The sequence below is a fragment of the Tachypleus tridentatus genome, chromosome 11, assembly GCF_004210375.1.
Source record: "Tachypleus tridentatus isolate NWPU-2018 chromosome 11, ASM421037v1, whole genome shotgun sequence".
Lineage (NCBI taxonomy): Eukaryota > Metazoa > Arthropoda > Merostomata > Xiphosura > Limulidae > Tachypleus > Tachypleus tridentatus.
The window spans coordinates 82,051,115-82,072,070 of record NC_134835.1 but is presented as its reverse complement, the minus strand read 5'-3'; the positions used below and the strand labels follow the sequence as shown (position 1 = coordinate 82,072,070).

Sequence of the window (20,956 nt, the reverse complement as noted above, 5' to 3'; positions counted from 1 at the left end):
TGTCTAATACGAAGGAAAGCAGAAAAGAAACGAAGCTGTTAATATATGTAAATCAAGACATAAGCTTTAAAGTAAGTTCATGTAGTGATTGATGATAAGATTTAATTTCGTTTCTCGATAGTCTTAACTGCAGTGGTGATTGATTGTATAATTTATCGTGATTTGAGCTTATGTGATTAATGGTAGTGGTTTGTACTATATGACCTGTATATGTGATTAGTGGTAGAATTTATTATAATTTAAACTTCAACTGTGTTTCATAGTAAGATTTATTACTGTTTCAAGTGTAGTTATGATTGAATGTAATATTTATTATCGCTTGAACTATAGTCGTGATTTATTCAGTTTCTGTTGCTTTATATCAGGACTCTCTTCCTACATTGCTTACATTCTCTCTATTTTCTATTCTTTATCGTATTTTGTCTTCTTTGTTACGACATCGTCGAATTTAGTGTTTTAAATGAACAATGTGTGAGGCGAAGTGTAAGATATACATTCACACAAATAATGATATCATTGGCTGACAAGCCCATATCTGTGATAAGCAAAAACGTTATTTCTTACAGCAAAAATATTAGCTATCGCTAATGTCCGGCGAGAATTGTAGGATGACTGCAGTCATCCCAATTTTATTTAAATTAAGAAGTCGCACATTGCAATTAGTGTATTTACTAATTTTCAATAATTTTCTAGGCTTTTTTATTTCATTCAATGTTTACTTTTGTTGTTCTGGCTAATATACATAATAATATATTTTGTTGAAAAGTATAAACTGTTTTTTTGCTTATAGTGAATTAATACAACGATCAAAGTATCAACTGTCTTTCATCCAGCAAAATAAGCTATCTTGTTTATATTTTACACGTAAATTCTCATTCACATAGTCTTTGTTACTTATGTAATAAACATCAGTCTTTATTACTGTCACTAGAGATAAATACGGCGTTAAATATATTACATTTATATATATATATATATATATACACTGTGATAATAGAACGTCTATAAATAAAATTAGAGGGGCGCTCAGTGGAGCGCTTCTATCCGCCACGTAACGTTCGGTTCTCAACAAATGGCAAAAGGTGTCCATAGGACTTTTTTTTTTTTTTTTTAAAGAGACACGGACCACTTTTGGCCGAACAGTAGGGAACAATATTTTCCATCACGTTTCATAAAAATCCACTAATTTTGACTGAGTACAAATAGTGTGAAGACTCGGTCCTCATCCTAACAGATAGGGATCTTTGGATTTTGTGATTTTTGACTCTCTCAAAAACAATCTAGCTTCGAGAAATCTTGCTCACAAAACCACACACAGAGTGGACAAAAAACACAACGTTCGCCCATTTTCGATGACGGAAATTATAATAGATGTATAACATTTTAGTCTACACTTATTTCGTATTATAGTTTCGTTTTCTTCTATGCTCTTATTTTTTGCAAAATTATTTTTTCCAGTTTTCACAATATTTTCAATAAATTGCGTTATTGCTGTTTTTGTTCCTTCATTTCGTTTCACAATATACGACTCAAATTATTTATGTGTTTGAATATAACCACAATACGGAACTCGTACTGCTGTTCATGTTATCAGAAATAGCGAGTTATGTTCTCTCTGCAGTTCTAATCCCATGCTTGTGTTGACGTAAAACAGCAAACTCGTGCCAAGGTCTTTTCTCCTTCCGGTCATAAGACTCATTCTCATTGACGGAATTATAATTGAAAGAAAAGTGAAATAAGGTCTTCTAATAGAGTGTCTATTTCGTTGATTAAATAAAACGCGTTAGAAAATACGCTTATCTAAAATCAGGAAATACGGTGCAAACACTTTTATACTATTTTATTTTCTGTTGATGAAATCTTGTACAACACCAGTAAAATAATTTATTGTCGTTGCTACTTATATGTAATACGGCAAAATTGTAGTTTAAGATCATACTTCATAGGATCATTTCTATAGTATGATAGTCGAGTTCTCTGAACGAAACTCGAACCCACGCTAACCACGATGAGGAGTTCTGGGTTTCTTCCTGAGCGTGAAGTCGGTGTGAGAGGAATGATGTTCGTCATTTCCGATCATCATTGATGACCGTTCCCCTCTTTTGAGTAAGAGTCGGAAGGAAGAAACTCTAGCTGAGTGGTCTTTATTTTAATTGTAAGAGATGAAAGAAGTAAAAGACACGTAAACTTATGTTCATCGAAATTCATGAAAGATAACATTTATGAACTAAGATATGGTTAAAATAGAACGTTTAAATAATGATTTTCCAATTTCGTCTTGTGTTTCTATATTATCCTGAACAATATATCGTACACGTAACTGTAGCTGAGGTTTGTTAAATATTAATTGTATTCTTTGGTGGATCTAAAAAGCGTTTTATCAATTATTGTTATCGGAACTTTATTAAATAATAAACTTTAGTAAGTAAAGCTTGAGATATCAAGTGCTTTTCACGATTACTATTGCATTAAGACATTATCGATGCATGCCTTAACATTAAATGGGATAAAAAATCAGAAATACCGTTTTGAACAACAGAGGTATGTAAAGAGTTAACAGGCCATAGTTGTAAATTATCTCATGATATCATTAAACTGTCAGTAGTTGGACACTCAAAGAATGTGAAAATATTTTCACGACGTCCGAATGTGTTTCTCGTCGGCTCAGAAGTAAGCAGATTTCAGACGTTTAAAACCAGCTTCGCAAAGCGCAGTTTCTTAATTGTCCACTTTTAAATAATACTTCAAAAAACCTTAGTTTAGCTCTCAGTTAAGTGCATTTGTATGAATCTTCATCATTTTTTTTATTATTTTGTTTTGTTTCTTACAACAGCCAACAATTCGTCCAGTTCCAGAGAAATTGATAAACAGATAACGCTATTTATTGTACGTTGGGATTTCATCGCGCCAGTTCTTGTAGATAAATGTATAATTAAAACACAGGAAAACTCAAAGAGTTGATTTAAGGTTTGGTGTTTTTGGCGTCCGTGCAGTAGACGTTCGTTAGAATAGAATTACATCGAAATTGATTCTACGACTATTATTGCTCTTTACTATTCTAACAGCTGTCTTATTAGCTAATCTGTACTGATCCGCAATATTTCTTTCGCTATTAATTCCTCACCATACATTTCCAGGTGGACCGACATATTTCTCTTCCAACAAAACCCTTTCCTCTGGATAGAAAAACTAAAGAAGAATTCTGTTGTTTTTTTACATCTTGCTGTAGATGAAATGTTCTGCTTTGCCTTTAAAATAATTTTAAGAGAAAACAAAAAAAAAGTTGCATTTTCTCAATGTATAGGTAACACCTGATGTGTTTTACTTCTCCGCCAGATTTTTATGATTTTACGCATCTCTAAATGTTATACAAGTCATGTTACCCAGAAAATAAAATAACTTTATTTCAAATTTTTTTGTTTTTGTTATTCTATTCATTTTTTTTAAATTTAAGCTCCAAAGTACAAAATAGGTTATACATGATCCGCCCACATTTGGAAATTATCACATGTCCATATTTCTAACTATATCAAATCTTTTTTCTGTGGTTAAATGAAACGTTGTGCATTGTAGATTGTAGTTTTAAGCAAGTAAAATTCTTTTACATAAGTGTATATATTTTTGTTCCTTGAAGTCGTTGTTAAGGAAGTCCTAACCTATATATTTTTGTCCCTTGAAGTCGTTGTTAAGGAAGTCCTAACCTATGTATTTTTTTTATATTTTTAAGCTCAATTACACCCATAACTTTCTTACTTTTATCTGTGTGTAAATAAACAGATAAATGAAAGACATAGAGACAAAATAAGAACGATCGGAGATTCAATTATTTATCTCACTTACTGTTTAGGTACCTCATAAATACAATCACCATTTTACGCTCTTATCATATTGTCAATTTCACTACATTCCATTTAAAGGTGTCCCTGAGCATCAACAAGAGGTACATTATTTATATTCGTAGTTATGGACATTAAAAATATACATATATAATGGATTATATGTACATAATTATGCGTTTCAAACACGTGCGTCTGTATGTGCATTTATTTAGTACATGTGAAGATATTTATGTTAAGTACATTTCATTGAAACTATCCGACATTTCGAAATCGCTGTTCTTCAGTTTCGTATCATATTGATAACGTTTCTGCTTTGACGTCTATCACATTAGAAAACGCATTTTGCTCCTAAAACATTACAGTTAAGGATAAAATTGATATTACGTGAAATAATTGCATTTCTTTAAAACTCTACTTTCTACAGTTGTTTCTCCTTTAAATTCAGAAATTGAAGAGAAATGCAGGAAATTAATGGATTTTCAACAACCGAAAACACGTGCACGCTCCTGACATCTAGTGACAGATTATTGCGAGTTTATAGATCATAATCGTCAGTATTGAAACCAATTATAATTATTTTTTTTGTAATATCCTATTCTAATGCAAACACATATGCATATATATTGTTTTCATAATGCATAATTATTAGCGATACAACTTACTGTCTCCTTCCCACTTCGAATTTTAAAGCTATTCATTTCCTTCTTGATTATTCCACATCACAAAGCGAATACAACAGTAAAGTGTGTCGACTTGCATTGAAAATTACTGTTAATATCATTCAGAGTATCTTATTTTATTAAACTTTACAAGAGACTATTTGTGCTGTGCCTACCGTGAGTATCGAACCCCGCTTTTCAGCAGTGTAACTTTAGAAGCTTACAGCATGTTTGAGAAACAGCCTGCAGGACGTACACCTACGTTCAAACCTCCAATATGCTGCTACAATGTACGATAAATGTTCATTCCGTTTGCTTCGTCCAAGTTGACAAAATTCACAAGCATGTGCTTTCATAACGCATTCTTCTAAACAATGAAGTGGGACGAAGTGCTTTATTTTCTTTCAACTCAATACTGACGGGAAACAACTGACTGGTTTCATTTGACATAATGTTTGAATATAAACCAAACACTGATGACACCAACCTATGTTAGATAATTATATAAACTTCCAGTAATCTGTAGCATTAGGGTACGTAAACGAGTTGATGTCAGAATTCAATAATGAGTGAAATGTCAGGAACAAAACATACGTAGCTATTACAATAGATATTGTCTAATACGAAGGAAAGCAGAAAAGAAACGAAGCTGTTAATATATGTAAATCAAGACATAAGCTTTAAAGTAAGTTCATGTAGTGATTGATGATAAGATTTAATTTCGTTTCTCGATAGTCTTAACTGCAGTGGTGATTGATTGTATAATTTATCGTGATTTGAGCTTATGTGATTAATGGTAGTGGTTTGTACTATATGACCTGTATATGTGATTAGTGGTAGAATTTATTATAATTTAAACTTCAACTGTGTTTCATAGTAAGATTTATTACTGTTTCAAGTGTAGTTATGATTGAATGTAATATTTATTATCGCTTGAACTATAGTCGTGATTTATTCAGTTTCTGTTGCTTTATATCAGGACTCTCTTCCTACATTGCTTACATTCTCTCTATTTTCTATTCTTTATCGTATTTTGTCTTCTTTGTTACGACATCGTCGAATTTAGTGTTTTAAATGAACAATGTGTGAGGCGAAGTGTAAGATATACATTCACACAAATAATGATATCATTGGCTGACAAGCCCATATCTGTGATAAGCAAAACGTTATTTCTTACAGCAAAAATATTAGCTATCGCTAATGTCCGGCGAGAATTGTAGGATGACTGCAGTCATCCCAATTTTATTTAAATTAAGAAGTCGCACATTGCAATTAGTGTATTTACTAATTTTCAATAATTTTCTAGGCTTTTTTATTTCATTCAATGTTTACTTTTGTTGTTCTGGCTAATATACATAATAATATATTTTGTTGAAAAGTATAAACTGTTTTTTTGCTTATAGTGAATTAATACAACGATCAAAGTATCAACTGTCTTTCATCCAGCAAAATAAGCTATCTTGTTTATATTTTACACGTAAATTCTCATTCACATAGTCTTTGTTACTTATGTAATAAACATCAGTCTTTATTACTGTCACTAGAGATAAATACGGCGTTAAATATATTACATTTATATATATATATATATATATACACTGTGATAATAGAACGTCTATAAATAAAATTAGAGGGGCGCTCAGTGGAGCGCTTCTATCCGCCACGTAACGTTCGGTTCTCAACAAATGGCAAAAGGTGTCCATAGGACTTTTTTTTTTTTTTTTAAAGAGACACGGACCACTTTTGGCCGAACAGTAGGGAACAATATTTTCCATCACGTTTCATAAAAATCCACTAATTTTGACTGAGTACAAATAGTGTGAAGACTCGGTCCTCATCCTAACAGATAGGGATCTTTGGATTTTGTGATTTTTGACTCTCTCAAAAACAATCTAGCTTCGAGAAATCTTGCTCACAAAACCACACACAGAGTGGACAAAAAACACAACGTTCGCCCATTTTCGATGACGGAAATTATAATAGATGTATAACATTTTTAGTCTACACTTATTTCGTATTATAGTTTCGTTTTCTTCTATGCTCTTATTTTTTGCAAAATTATTTTTTTCCAGTTTTCACAATATTTTCAATAAATTGCGTTATTGCTGTTTTTTGTTCCTTCATTTCGTTTCACAATATACGACTCAAATTATTTATGTGTTTGAATATAACCACAATACGGAACTCGTACTGCTGTTCATGTTATCAGAAATAGCGAGTTATGTTCTCTCTGCAGTTCTAATCCCATGCTTGTGTTGACGTAAAACAGCAAACTCGTGCCAAGGTCTTTTCTCCTTCCGGTCATAAGACTCATTCTCATTGACGGAATTATAATTGAAAGAAAAGTGAAATAAGGTCTTCTAATAGAGTGTCTATTTCGTTGATTAAATAAAACGCGTTAGAAAATACGCTTATCTAAAATCAGGAAATACGGTGCAAACACTTTTATACTATTTTATTTTCTGTTGATGAAATCTTGTACAACACCAGTAAAATAATTTATTGTCGTTGCTACTTATATGTAATACGGCAAAATTGTAGTTTAAGATCATACTTCATAGGATCATTTCTATAGTATGATAGTCGAGTTCTCTGAACGAAACTCGAACCCACGCTAACCACGATGAGGAGTTCTGGGTTTCTTCCTGAGCGTGAAGTCGGTGTGAGAGGAATGATGTTCGTCATTTCCGATCATCATTGATGACCGTTCCCCTCTTTTGAGTAAGAGTCGGAAGGAAGAAACTCTAGCTGAGTGGTCTTTATTTTAATTGTAAGAGATGAAAGAAGTAAAAGACACGTAAACTTATGTTCATCGAAATTCATGAAAGATAACATTTATGAACTAAGATATGGTTAAAATAGAACGTTTAAATAATGATTTTCCAATTTCGTCTTGTGTTTCTATATTATCCTGAACAATATATCGTACACGTAACTGTAGCTGAGGTTTGTTAAATATTAATTGTATTCTTTGGTGGATCTAAAAAGCGTTTTATCAATTATTGTTATCGGAACTTTATTAAATAATAAACTTTAGTAAGTAAAGCTTGAGATATCAAGTGCTTTTCACGATTACTATTGCATTAAGACATTATCGATGCATGCCTTAACATTAAATGGGATAAAAAATCAGAAATACCGTTTTGAACAACAGAGGTATGTAAAGAGTTAACAGGCCATAGTTGTAAATTATCTCATGATATCATTAAACTGTCAGTAGTTGGACACTCAAAGAATGTGAAAATATTTTCACGACGTCCGAATGTGTTTCTCGTCGGCTCAGAAGTAAGCAGATTTCAGACGTTTAAAACCAGCTTCGCAAAGCGCAGTTTCTTAATTGTCCACTTTTAAATAATACTTCAAAAAACCTTAGTTTAGCTCTCAGTTAAGTGCATTTGTATGAATCTTCATCATTTTTTTTATTATTTTGTTTTGTTTCTTACAACAGCCAACAATTCGTCCAGTTCCAGAGAAATTGATAAACAGATAACGCTATTTATTGTACGTTGGGATTTCATCGCGCCAGTTCTTGTAGATAAATGTATAATTAAAACACAGGAAAACTCAAAGAGTTGATTTAAGGTTTGGTGTTTTTGGCGTCCGTGCAGTAGACGTTCGTTAGAATAGAATTACATCGAAATTGATTCTACGACTATTATTGCTCTTTACTATTCTAACAGCTGTCTTATTAGCTAATCTGTACTGATCCGCAATATTTCTTTCGCTATTAATTCCTCACCATACATTTCCAGGTGGACCGACATATTTCTCTTCCAACAAAACCCTTTCCTCTGGATAGAAAAACTAAAGAAGAATTCTGTTGTTTTTTTTACATCTTGCTGTAGATGAAATGTTCTGCTTTGCCTTTAAAATAATTTTAAGAGAAAACAAAAAAAAAGTTGCATTTTCTCAATGTATAGGTAACACCTGATGTGTTTTACTTCTCCGCCAGATTTTTATGATTTTACGCATCTCTAAATGTTATACAAGTCATGTTACCCAGAAAATAAAATAACTTTATTTCAAATTTTTTTGTTTTGTTATTCTATTCATTTTTTTTTAAAATTTAAGCTCCAAAGTACAAAATAGGTTATACATGATCCGCCCACATTTGGAAATTATCACATGTCCATATTTCTAACTATATCAAATCTTTTTTCTGTGGTTAAATGAAACGTTGTGCATTGTAGATTGTAGTTTTAAGCAAGTAAAATTCTTTTACATAAGTGTATATATTTTTGTTCCTTGAAGTCGTTGTTAAGGAAGTCCTAACCTATATATTTTTGTCCCTTGAAGTCGTTGTTAAGGAAGTCCTAACCTATGTATTTTTTTTTATATTTTTAAGCTCAATTACACCCATAACTTTCTTACTTTTATCTGTGTGTAAATAAACAGATAAATGAAAGACATAGAGACAAAATAAGAACGATCGGAGATTCAATTATTTATCTCACTTACTGTTTAGGTACCTCATAAATACAATCACCATTTTACGCTCTTATCATATTGTCAATTTCACTACATTCCATTTAAAGGTGTCCCTGAGCATCAACAAGAGGTACATTATTTATATTCGTAGTTATGGACATTAAAAATATACATATATAATGGATTATATGTACATAATTATGCGTTTCAAACACGTGCGTCTGTATGTGCATTTATTTAGTACATGTGAAGATATTTATGTTAAGTACATTTCATTGAAACTATCCGACATTTCGAAATCGCTGTTCTTCAGTTTCGTATCATATTGATAACGTTTCTGCTTTGACGTCTATCACATTAGAAAACGCATTTTGCTCCTAAAACATTACAGTTAAGGATAAAATTGATATTACGTGAAATAATTGCATTTCTTTAAAACTCTACTTTCTACAGTTGTTTCTCCTTTAAATTCAGAAATTGAAGAGAAATGCAGGAAATTAATGGATTTTCAACAACCGAAAACACGTGCACGCTCCTGACATCTAGTGACAGATTATTGCGAGTTTATAGATCATAATCGTCAGTATTGAAACCAATTATAATTATTTTTTTGTAATATCCTATTCTAATGCAAACACATATGCATATATATTGTTTTCATAATGCATAATTATTAGCGATACAACTTACTGTCTCCTTCCCACTTCGAATTTTAAAGCTATTCATTTCCTTCTTGATTATTCCACATCACAAAGCGAATACAACAGTAAAGTGTGTCGACTTGCATTGAAAATTACTGTTAATATCATTCAGAGTATCTTATTTTATTAAACTTTACAAGAGACTATTTGTGCTGTGCCTACCGTGAGTATCGAACCCCGCTTTTCAGCAGTGTAACTTTAGAAGCTTACAGCATGTTTGAGAAACAGCCTGCAGGACGTACACCTACGTTCAAACCTCCAATATGCTGCTACAATGTACGATAAATGTTCATTCCGTTTGCTTCGTCCAAGTTGACAAAATTCACAAGCATGTGCTTTCATAACGCATTCTTCTAAACAATGAAGTGGGACGAAGTGCTTTATTTTCTTTCAACTCAATACTGACGGGAAACAACTGACTGGTTTCATTTGACATAATGTTTGAATATAAACCAAACACTGATGACACCAACCTATGTTAGATAATTATATAAACTTCCAGTAATCTGTAGCATTAGGGTACGTAAACGAGTTGATGTCAGAATTCAATAATGAGTGAAATGTCAGGAACAAAACATACGTAGCTATTACAATAGATATTGTCTAATACGAAGGAAAGCAGAAAAGAAACGAAGCTGTTAATATATGTAAATCAAGACATAAGCTTTAAAGTAAGTTCATGTAGTGATTGATGATAAGATTTAATTTCGTTTCTCGATAGTCTTAACTGCAGTGGTGATTGATTGTATAATTTATCGTGATTTGAGCTTATGTGATTAATGGTAGTGGTTTGTACTATATGACCTGTATATGTGATTAGTGGTAGAATTTATTATAATTTAAACTTCAACAGTGTTTCATAGTAAGATTTATTACTGTTTCAAGTGTAGTTATGATTGAATGTAATATTTATTATCGCTTGAACTATAGTCGTGATTTATTCAGTTTCTGTTGCTTTATATCAGGACTCTCTTCCTACATTGCTTACATTCTCTCTATTTTCTATTCTTTATCGTATTTTGTCTTCTTTGTTACGACATCGTCGAATTTAGTGTTTTAAATGAACAATGTGTGAGGCGAAGTGTAAGATATACATTCACACAAATAATGATATCATTGGCTGACAAGCCCATATCTGTGATAAGCAAAAACGTTATTTCTTACAGCAAAAATATTAGCTATCGCTAATGTCCGGCGAGAATTGTAGGATGACTGCAGTCATCCCAATTTTATTTAAATTAAGAAGTCGCACATTGCAATTAGTGTATTTACTAATTTTCAATAATTTTCTAGGCTTTTTTATTTCATTCAATGTTTACTTTTGTTGTTCTGGCTAATATACATAATAATATATTTTGTTGAAAAGTATAAACTGTTTTTTTGCTTATAGTGAATTAATACAACGATCAAAGTATCAACTGTCTTTCATCCAGCAAAATAAGCTATCTTGTTTATATTTTACACGTAAATTCTCATTCACATAGTCTTTGTTACTTATGTAATAAACATCAGTCTTTATTACTGTCACTAGAGATAAATACGGCGTTAAATATATTACATTTATATATATATATATATATATACACTGTGATAATAGAACGTCTATAAATAAAATTAGAGGGGCGCTCAGTGGAGCGCTTCTATCCGCCACGTAACGTTCGGTTCTCAACAAATGGCAAAAGGTGTCCATAGGACTTTTTTTTTTTTTTTTTAAAGAGACACGGACCACTTTTGGCCGAACAGTAGGGAACAATATTTTCCATCACGTTTCATAAAAATCCACTAATTTTTGACTGAGTACAAATAGTGTGAAGACTCGGTCCTCATCCTAACAGATAGGGATCTTTGGATTTTGTGATTTTTGACTCTCTCAAAAACAATCTAGCTTCGAGAAATCTTGCTCACAAAACCACACACAGAGTGGACAAAAAACACAACGTTCGCCCATTTTCGATGACGGAAATTATAATAGATGTATAACATTTTTAGTCTACACTTATTTCGTATTATAGTTTCGTTTTCTTCTATGCTCTTATTTTTTGCAAAATTATTTTTTCCAGTTTTCACAATATTTTCAATAAATTGCGTTATTGCTGTTTTTTGTTCCTTCATTTCGTTTCACAATATACGACTCAAATTATTTATGTGTTTGAATATAACCACAATACGGAACTCGTACTGCTGTTCATGTTATCAGAAATAGCGAGTTATGTTCTCTCTGCAGTTCTAATCCCATGCTTGTGTTGACGTAAAACAGCAAACTCGTGCCAAGGTCTTTTCTCCTTCCGGTCATAAGACTCATTCTCATTGACGGAATTATAATTGAAAGAAAAGTGAAATAAGGTCTTCTAATAGAGTGTCTATTTCGTTGATTAAATAAAACGCGTTAGAAAATACGCTTATCTAAAATCAGGAAATACGGTGCAAACACTTTTATACTATTTTATTTTCTGTTGATGAAATCTTGTACAACACCAGTAAAATAATTTATTGTCGTTGCTACTTATATGTAATACGGCAAAATTGTAGTTTAAGATCATACTTCATAGGATCATTTCTATAGTATGATAGTCGAGTTCTCTGAACGAAACTCGAACCCACGCTAACCACGATGAGGAGTTCTGGGTTTCTTCCTGAGCGTGAAGTCGGTGTGAGAGGAATGATGTTCGTCATTTCCGATCATCATTGATGACCGTTCCCCTCTTTTGAGTAAGAGTCGGAAGGAAGAAACTCTAGCTGAGTGGTCTTTATTTTAATTGTAAGAGATGAAAGAAGTAAAAGACACGTAAACTTATGTTCATCGAAATTCATGAAAGATAACATTTATGAACTAAGATATGGTTAAAATAGAACGTTTAAATAATGATTTTCCAATTTCGTCTTGTGTTTCTATATTATCCTGAACAATATATCGTACACGTAACTGTAGCTGAGGTTTGTTAAATATTAATTGTATTCTTTGGTGGATCTAAAAAGCGTTTTATCAATTATTGTTATCGGAACTTTATTAAATAATAAACTTTAGTAAGTAAAGCTTGAGATATCAAGTGCTTTTCACGATTACTATTGCATTAAGACATTATCGATGCATGCCTTAACATTAAATGGGATAAAAAATCAGAAATACCGTTTTGAACAACAGAGGTATGTAAAGAGTTAACAGGCCATAGTTGTAAATTATCTCATGATATCATTAAACTGTCAGTAGTTGGACACTCAAAGAATGTGAAAATATTTTCACGACGTCCGAATGTGTTTCTCGTCGGCTCAGAAGTAAGCAGATTTCAGACGTTTAAAACCAGCTTCGCAAAGCGCAGTTTCTTAATTGTCCACTTTTAAATAATACTTCAAAAAACCTTAGTTTAGCTCTCAGTTAAGTGCATTTGTATGAATCTTCATCATTTTTTTATTATTTTGTTTTGTTTCTTACAACAGCCAACAATTCGTCCAGTTCCAGAGAAATTGATAAACAGATAACGCTATTTATTGTACGTTGGGATTTCATCGCGCCAGTTCTTGTAGATAAATGTATAATTAAAACACAGGAAAACTCAAAGAGTTGATTTAAGGTTTGGTGTTTTTGGCGTCCGTGCAGTAGACGTTCGTTAGAATAGAATTACATCGAAATTGATTCTACGACTATTATTGCTCTTTACTATTCTAACAGCTGTCTTATTAGCTAATCTGTACTGATCCGCAATATTTCTTTCGCTATTAATTCCTCACCATACATTTCCAGGTGGACCGACATATTTCTCTTCCAACAAAACCCTTTCCTCTGGATAGAAAAACTAAAGAAGAATTATGTTGTTTTTTTTTACATCTTGCTGTAGATGAAATGTTCTGCTTTGCCTTTAAAATAATTTTAAGAGAAAACAAAAAAAAAGTTGCATTTTCTCAATGTATAGGTAACACCTGATGTGTTTTACTTCTCCGCCAGATTTTATGATTTTACGCATCTCTAAATGTTATACAAGTCATGTTACCCAGAAAATAAAATAACTTTATTTCAAATTTTTTTGTTTTTGTTATTATATTCATTTTTTTTAAAATTTAAGCTCCAAAGTACAAAATAGGTTATACATGATCCGCCCACATTTGGAAATTATCACATGTCCATATTTCTAACTATATCAAATCTTTTTCTGTGGTTAAATGAAACGTTGTGCATTGTAGATTGTAGTTTTAAGCAAGTAAAATTCTTTTACATAAGTGTATATATTTTGTTCCTTGAAGTCGTTGTTAAGGAAGTCCTAACCTATATATTTTGTCCCTTGAAGTCGTTGTTAAGGAAGTCCTAACCTATGTATTTTTTTTTATATTTTTAAGCTCAATTACACCCATAACTTTCTTACTTTTATCTGTGTGTAAATAAACAGATAAATGAAAGACATAGAGACAAAATAAGAACGATCGGAGATTCAATTATTTATCTCACTTACTGTTTAGGTACCTCATAAATACAATCACCATTTTACGCTCTTATCATATTGTCAATTTCACTACATTCCATTTAAAGGTGTCCCTGAGCATCAACAAGAGGTACATTATTTATATTCGTAGTTATGGACATTAAAAATATACATATATAATGGATTATATGTACATAATTATGCGTTTCAAACACGTGCGTCTGTATGTGCATTTATTTAGTACATGTGAAGATATTTATGTTAAGTACATTTCATTGAAACTATCCGACATTTCGAAATCGCTGTTCTTCAGTTTCGTATCATATTGATAACGTTTCTGCTTTGACGTCTATCACATTAGAAAACGCATTTTGCTCCTAAAACATTACAGTTAAGGATAAAATTGATATTACGTGAAATAATTGCATTTCTTTAAAACTCTACTTTCTACAGTTGTTTCTCCTTTAAATTCAGAAATTGAAGAGAAATGCAGGAAATTAATGGATTTTCAACAACCGAAAACACGTGCACGCTCCTGACATCTAGTGACAGATTATTGCGAGTTTATAGATCATAATCGTCAGTATTGAAACCAATTATAATTATTTTTTTTGTAATATCCTATTCTAATGCAAACACATATGCATATATATTGTTTTCATAATGCATAATTATTAGCGATACAACTTACTGTCTCCTTCCCACTTCGAATTTTAAAGCTATTCATTTCCTTCTTGATTATTCCACATCACAAAGCGAATACAACAGTAAAGTGTGTCGACTTGCATTGAAAATTACTGTTAATATCATTCAGAGTATCTTATTTTATTAAACTTTACAAGAGACTATTTGTGCTGTGCCTACCGTGAGTATCGAACCCCGCTTTTCAGCAGTGTAACTTTAGAAGCTTACAGCATGTTTGAGAAACAGCCTGCAGGACGTACACCTACGTTCAAACCTCCAATATGCTGCTACAATGTACGATAAATGTTCATTCCGTTTGCTTCGTCCAAGTTGACAAAATTCACAAGCATGTGCTTTCATAACGCATTCTTCTAAACAATGAAGTGGGACGAAGTGCTTTATTTTCTTTCAACTCAATACTGACGGGAAACAACTGACTGGTTTCATTTGACATAATGTTTGAATATAAACCAAACACTGATGACACCAACCTATGTTAGATAATTATATAAACTTCCAGTAATCTGTAGCATTAGGGTACGTAAACGAGTTGATGTCAGAATTCAATAATGAGTGAAATGTCAGGAACAAAACATACGTAGCTATTACAATAGATATTGTCTAATACGAAGGAAAGCAGAAAAGAAACGAAGCTGTTAATATATGTAAATCAAGACATAAGCTTTAAAGTAAGTTCATGTAGTGATTGATGATAAGATTTAATTTCGTTTCTCGATAGTCTTAACTGCAGTGGTGATTGATTGTATAATTTATCGTGATTTGAGCTTATGTGATTAATGGTAGTGGTTTGTACTATATGACCTGTATATGTGATTAGTGGTAGAATTTATTATAATTTAAACTTCAACTGTGTTTCATAGTAAGATTTATTACTGTTTCAAGTGTAGTTATGATTGAATGTAATATTTATTATCGCTTGAACTATAGTCGTGATTTATTCAGTTTCTGTTGCTTTATATCAGGACTCTCTTCCTACATTGCTTACATTCTCTCTATTTTCTATTCTTTATCGTATTTTGTCTTCTTTGTTACGACATCGTCGAATTTAGTGTTTTAAATGAACAATGTGTGAGGCGAAGTGTAAGATATACATTCACACAAATAATGATATCATTGGCTGACAAGCCCATATCTGTGATAAGCAAAAACGTTATTTCTTACAGCAAAAATATTAGCTATCGCTAATGTCCGGCGAGAATTGTAGGATGACTGCAGTCATCCCAATTTTATTTAAATTAAGAAGTCGCACATTGCAATTAGTGTATTTACTAATTTTCAATAATTTTCTAGGCTTTTTTATTTCATTCAATGTTTACTTTTGTTGTTCTGGCTAATATACATAATAATATATTTTGTTGAAAAGTATAAACTGTTTTTTTGCTTATAGTGAATTAATACAACGATCAAAGTATCAACTGTCTTTCATCCAGCAAAATAAGCTATCTTGTTTATATTTTACACGTAAATTCTCATTCACATAGTCTTTGTTACTTATGTAATAAACATCAGTCTTTATTACTGTCACTAGAGATAAATACGGCGTTAAATATATTACATTTATATATATATATATATATATACACTGTGATAATAGAACGTCTATAAATAAAATTAGAGGGGCGCTCAGTGGAGCGCTTCTATCCGCCACGTAACGTTCGGTTCTCAACAAATGGCAAAAGGTGTCCATAGGACTTTTTTTTTTTTTTTTAAAGAGACACGGACCACTTTTGGCCGAACAGTAGGGAACAATATTTTCCATCACGTTTCATAAAATCCACTAATTTTGACTGAGTACAAATAGTGTGAAGACTCGGTCCTCATCCTAACAGATAGGGATCTTTGGATTTTGTGATTTTTGACTCTCTCAAAAACAATCTAGCTTCGAGAAATCTTGCTCACAAAACCACACACAGAGTGGACAAAAAACACAACGTTCGCCCATTTTCGATGACGGAAATTATAATAGATGTATAACATTTTAGTCTACACTTATTTCGTATTATAGTTTCGTTTTCTTCTATGCTCTTATTTTTTGCAAAATTATTTTTTCCAGTTTTCACAATATTTTCAATAAATTGCGTTATTGCTGTTTTTGTTCCTTCATTTCGTTTCACAATATACGACTCAAATTATTTATGTGTTTGAATATAACCACAATACGGAACTCGTACTGCTGTTCATGTTATCAGAAATAGCGAGTTATGTTCTCTCTGCAGTTCTAATCCCATGCTTGTGTTGACGTAAAACAGCAAACTCGTGCCAAGGTCTTTTCTCCTTCCGGTCATAAGACTCATTCTCATTGACGGAATTATAATTGAAAGAAAAGTGAAATAAGGTCTTCTAATAGAGTGTCTATTTCGTTGATTAAATAAAACGCGTTAGAAAATACGCTTATCTAAAATCAGGAAATACGGTGCAAACACTTTTATACTATTTTATTTTCTGTTGATGAAATCTTGTACAACACCAGTAAAATAATTTATTGTCGTTGCTACTTATATGTAATACGGCAAAATTGTAGTTTAAGATCATACTTCATAGGATCATTTCTATAGTATGATAGTCGAGTTCTCTGAACGAAACTCGAACCCACGCTAACCACGATGAGGAGTTCTGGGTTTCTTCCTGAGCGTGAAGTCGGTGTGAGAGGAATGATGTTCGTCATTTCCGATCATCATTGATGACCGTTCCCCTCTTTTGAGTAAGAGTCGGAAGGAAGAAACTCTAGCTGAGTGGTCTTTATTTTAATTGTAAGAGATGAAAGAAGTAAAAGACACGTAAACTTATGTTCATCGAAATTCATGAAAGATAACATTTATGAACTAAGATATGGTTAAAATAGAACGTTTAAATAATGATTTTCCAATTTCGTCTTGTGTTTCTATATTATCCTGAACAATATATCGTACACGTAACTGTAGCTGAGGTTTGTTAAATATTAATTGTATTCTTTGGTGGATCTAAAAAGCGTTTTATCAATTATTGTTATCGGAACTTTATTAAATAATAAACTTTAGTAAGTAAAGCTTGAGATATCAAGTGCTTTTCACGATTACTATTGCATTAAGACATTATCGATGCATGCCTTAACATTAAATGGGATAAAAAATCAGAAATACCGTTTTGAACAACAGAGGTATGTAAAGAGTTAACAGGCCATAGTTGTAAATTATCTCATGATATCATTAAACTGTCAGTAGTTGGACACTCAAAGAATGTGAAAATATTTTCACGACGTCCGAATGTGTTTCTCGTCGGCTCAGAAGTAAGCAGATTTCAGACGTTTAAAACCAGCTTCGCAAAGCGCAGTTTCTTAATTGTCCACTTTTAAATAATACTTCAAAAAACCTTAGTTTAGCTCTCAGTTAAGTGCATTTGTATGAATCTTCATCATTTTTTTTATTATTTTGTTTTGTTTCTTACAACAGCCAACAATTCGTCCAGTTCCAGAGAAATTGATAAACAGATAACGCTATTTATTGTACGTTGGGATTTCATCGCGCCAGTTCTTGTAGATAAATGTATAATTAAAACACAGGAAAACTCAAAGAGTTGATTTAAGGTTTGGTGTTTTTGGCGTCCGTGCAGTAGACGTTCGTTAGAATAGAATTACATCGAAATTGATTCTACGACTATTATTGCTCTTTACTATTCTAACAGCTGTCTTATTAGCTAATCTGTACTGATCCGCAATATTTCTTTCGCTATTAATTCCTCACCATACATTTCCAGGTGGACCGACATATTTCTCTTCCAACAAAACCCTTTCCTCTGGATAGAAAAACTAAAGAAGAATTCTGTTGTTTTTTTTACATCTTGCTGTAGATGAAATGTTCTGCTTTGCCTTTAAAATAATTTTAAGAGAAAACAAAAAAAAAGTTGCATTTTCTCAATGTATAGGTAACACCTGATGTGTTTTACTTCTCCGCCAGATTTTTATGATTTTACGCATCTCTAAATGTTATACAAGTCATGTTACCCAGAAAATAAAATAACTTTATTTCAAATTTTTTTGTTTTTGTTATTCTATTCATTTTTTTTTAAATTTAAGCTCCAAAGTACAAAATAGGTTATACATGATCCGCCCACATTTGGAAATTATCACATGTCCATATTTCTAACTATATCAAATCTTTTTTCTGTGGTTAAATGAAACGTTGTGCATTGTAGATTGTAGTTTTAAGCAAGTAAAATTCTTTTACATAAGTGTATATATTTTTGTTCCTTGAAGTCGTTGTTAAGGAAGTCCTAACCTATATATTTTGTCCCTTGAAGTCGTTGTTAAGGAAGTCCTAACCTATGTATTTTTTTTTATATTTTTAAGCTCAATTACACCCATAACTTTCTTACTTTTATCTGTGTGTAAATAAACAGATAAATGAAAGACATAGAGACAAAATAAGAACGATCGGAGATTCAATTATTTATCTCACTTACTGTTTAGGTACCTCATAAATACAATCACCATTTTACGCTCTTATCATATTGTCAATTTCACTACATTCCATTTAAAGGTGTCCCTGAGCATCAACAAGAGGTACATTATTTATATTCGTAGTTATGGACATTAAAAATATACATATATAATGGATTATATGTACATAATTATGCGTTTCAAACACGTGCGTCTGTATGTGCATTTATTTAGTACATGTGAAGATATTTATGTTAAGTACATTTCATTGAAACTATCCGACATTTCGAAATCGCTGTTCTTCAGTTTCGTATCATATTGATAACGTTTCTGCTTTGACGTCTATCACATTAGAAAACGCATTTTGCTCCTAAAACATTACAGTTAAGGATAAAATTGATATTACGTGAAATAATTGCATTTCTTTAAAACTCTACTTTCTACAGTTGTTTCTCCTTTAAATTCAGAAATTGAAGAGAAATGCAGGAAATTAATGGATTTTCAACAACCGAAAACACGTGCACGCTCCTGACATCTAGTGACAGATTATTGCGAGTTTATAGATCATAATCGTCAGTATTGAAACCAATTATAATTATTTTTTTTGTAATATCCTATTCTAATGCAAACACATATGCATATATATTGTTTTCATAATGCATAATTATTAGCGATACAACTTACTGTCTCCTTCCCACTTCGAATTTTAAAGCTATTCATTTCCTTCTTGATTATTCCACATCACAAAGCGAATACAACAGTAAAGTGTGTCGACTTGCATTGAAAATTACTGTTAATATCATTCAGAGTATCTTATTTTATTAAACTTTACAAGAGACTATTTGTGCTGTGCCTACCGTGAGTATCGAACCCCGCTTTTCAGCAGTGTAACTTTAGAAGCTTACAGCATGTTTGAGAAACAGCCTGCAGGACGTACACCTACGTTCAAACCTCCAATATGCTGCTACAATGTACGATAAATGTTCATTCCGTTTGCTTCGTCCAAGTTGACAAAATTCACAAGCATGTGCTTTCATAACGCATTCTTCTAAACAATGAAGTGGGACGAAGTGCTTTATTTTCTTTCAACTCAATACTGACGGGAAACAACTGACTGGTTTCATTTGACATAATGTTTGAATATAAACCAAACACTGATGACACCAACCTATGTTAGATAATTATATAAACTTCCAGTAATCTGTAGCATTAGGGTACGTAAACGAGTTGATGTCAGAATTCAATAATGAGTGAAATGTCAGGAACAAAACATACGTAGCTATTACAATAGATATTGTCTAATACGAAGGAAAGCAGAAAAGAAACGAAGCTGTTAATATATGTAAATCAAGACATAAGCTTTAAAGTAAGTTCATGTAGTGATTGATGATAAGATTTAATTTCGTTTCTCGATAGTCTTAACTGCAGTGGTGATTGATTGTATAATTTATCGTGATTTGAGCTTATGTGATTAATGGTAGTGGTTTGTACTATATGACCTGTATATGTGATTAGTGGTAGAATTTATTATAATTTAAACTTCAACTGTGTTTCATAGTAAGATTTATTACTGTTTCAAGTGTAGTTATGATTGAATGTAATATTTATTATCGCTTGAACTATAGTCGTGATTTATTCAGTTTCTGTTGCTTTATATCAGGACTCTCTTCCTACATTGCTTACATTCTCTCTATTTTCTATTCTTTATCGTATTTTGTCTTCTTTGTTACGACATCGTCGAATTTAGTGTTTTAAATGAACAATGTGTGAGGCGAAGTGTAAGATATACATTCACACA

The 20,956-nt window shown here is 31.9% G+C and overlaps 1 protein-coding gene and 4 non-coding genes across 5 annotated transcripts in view; all 5 read left to right on the top strand.

Annotated features, from left to right (window-relative positions):
* LOC143231543 (ly6/PLAUR domain-containing protein 6B-like) overlaps window positions 1-20,956 on the top strand; it is a 159,370-nt gene that overhangs the window by 83,179 nt on the left and 55,235 nt on the right. The window lies entirely within an intron of this gene.
* On the top strand, window positions 1,930-2,142 carry LOC143232934 (small nucleolar RNA U3). Its single transcript, XR_013017893.1, has one exon. It is a non-coding gene; the product is annotated as a small nucleolar RNA U3 (small nucleolar RNA).
* LOC143232933 (small nucleolar RNA U3) lies at window positions 7,043-7,255 on the top strand. Its single transcript, XR_013017892.1, has one exon. It is a non-coding gene; the product is annotated as a small nucleolar RNA U3 (small nucleolar RNA).
* On the top strand, window positions 12,160-12,372 carry LOC143232932 (small nucleolar RNA U3). The gene has a single exon (XR_013017891.1). It is a non-coding gene; the product is annotated as a small nucleolar RNA U3 (small nucleolar RNA).
* On the top strand, window positions 17,269-17,481 carry LOC143232931 (small nucleolar RNA U3). Its single transcript, XR_013017890.1, has one exon. It is a non-coding gene; the product is annotated as a small nucleolar RNA U3 (small nucleolar RNA).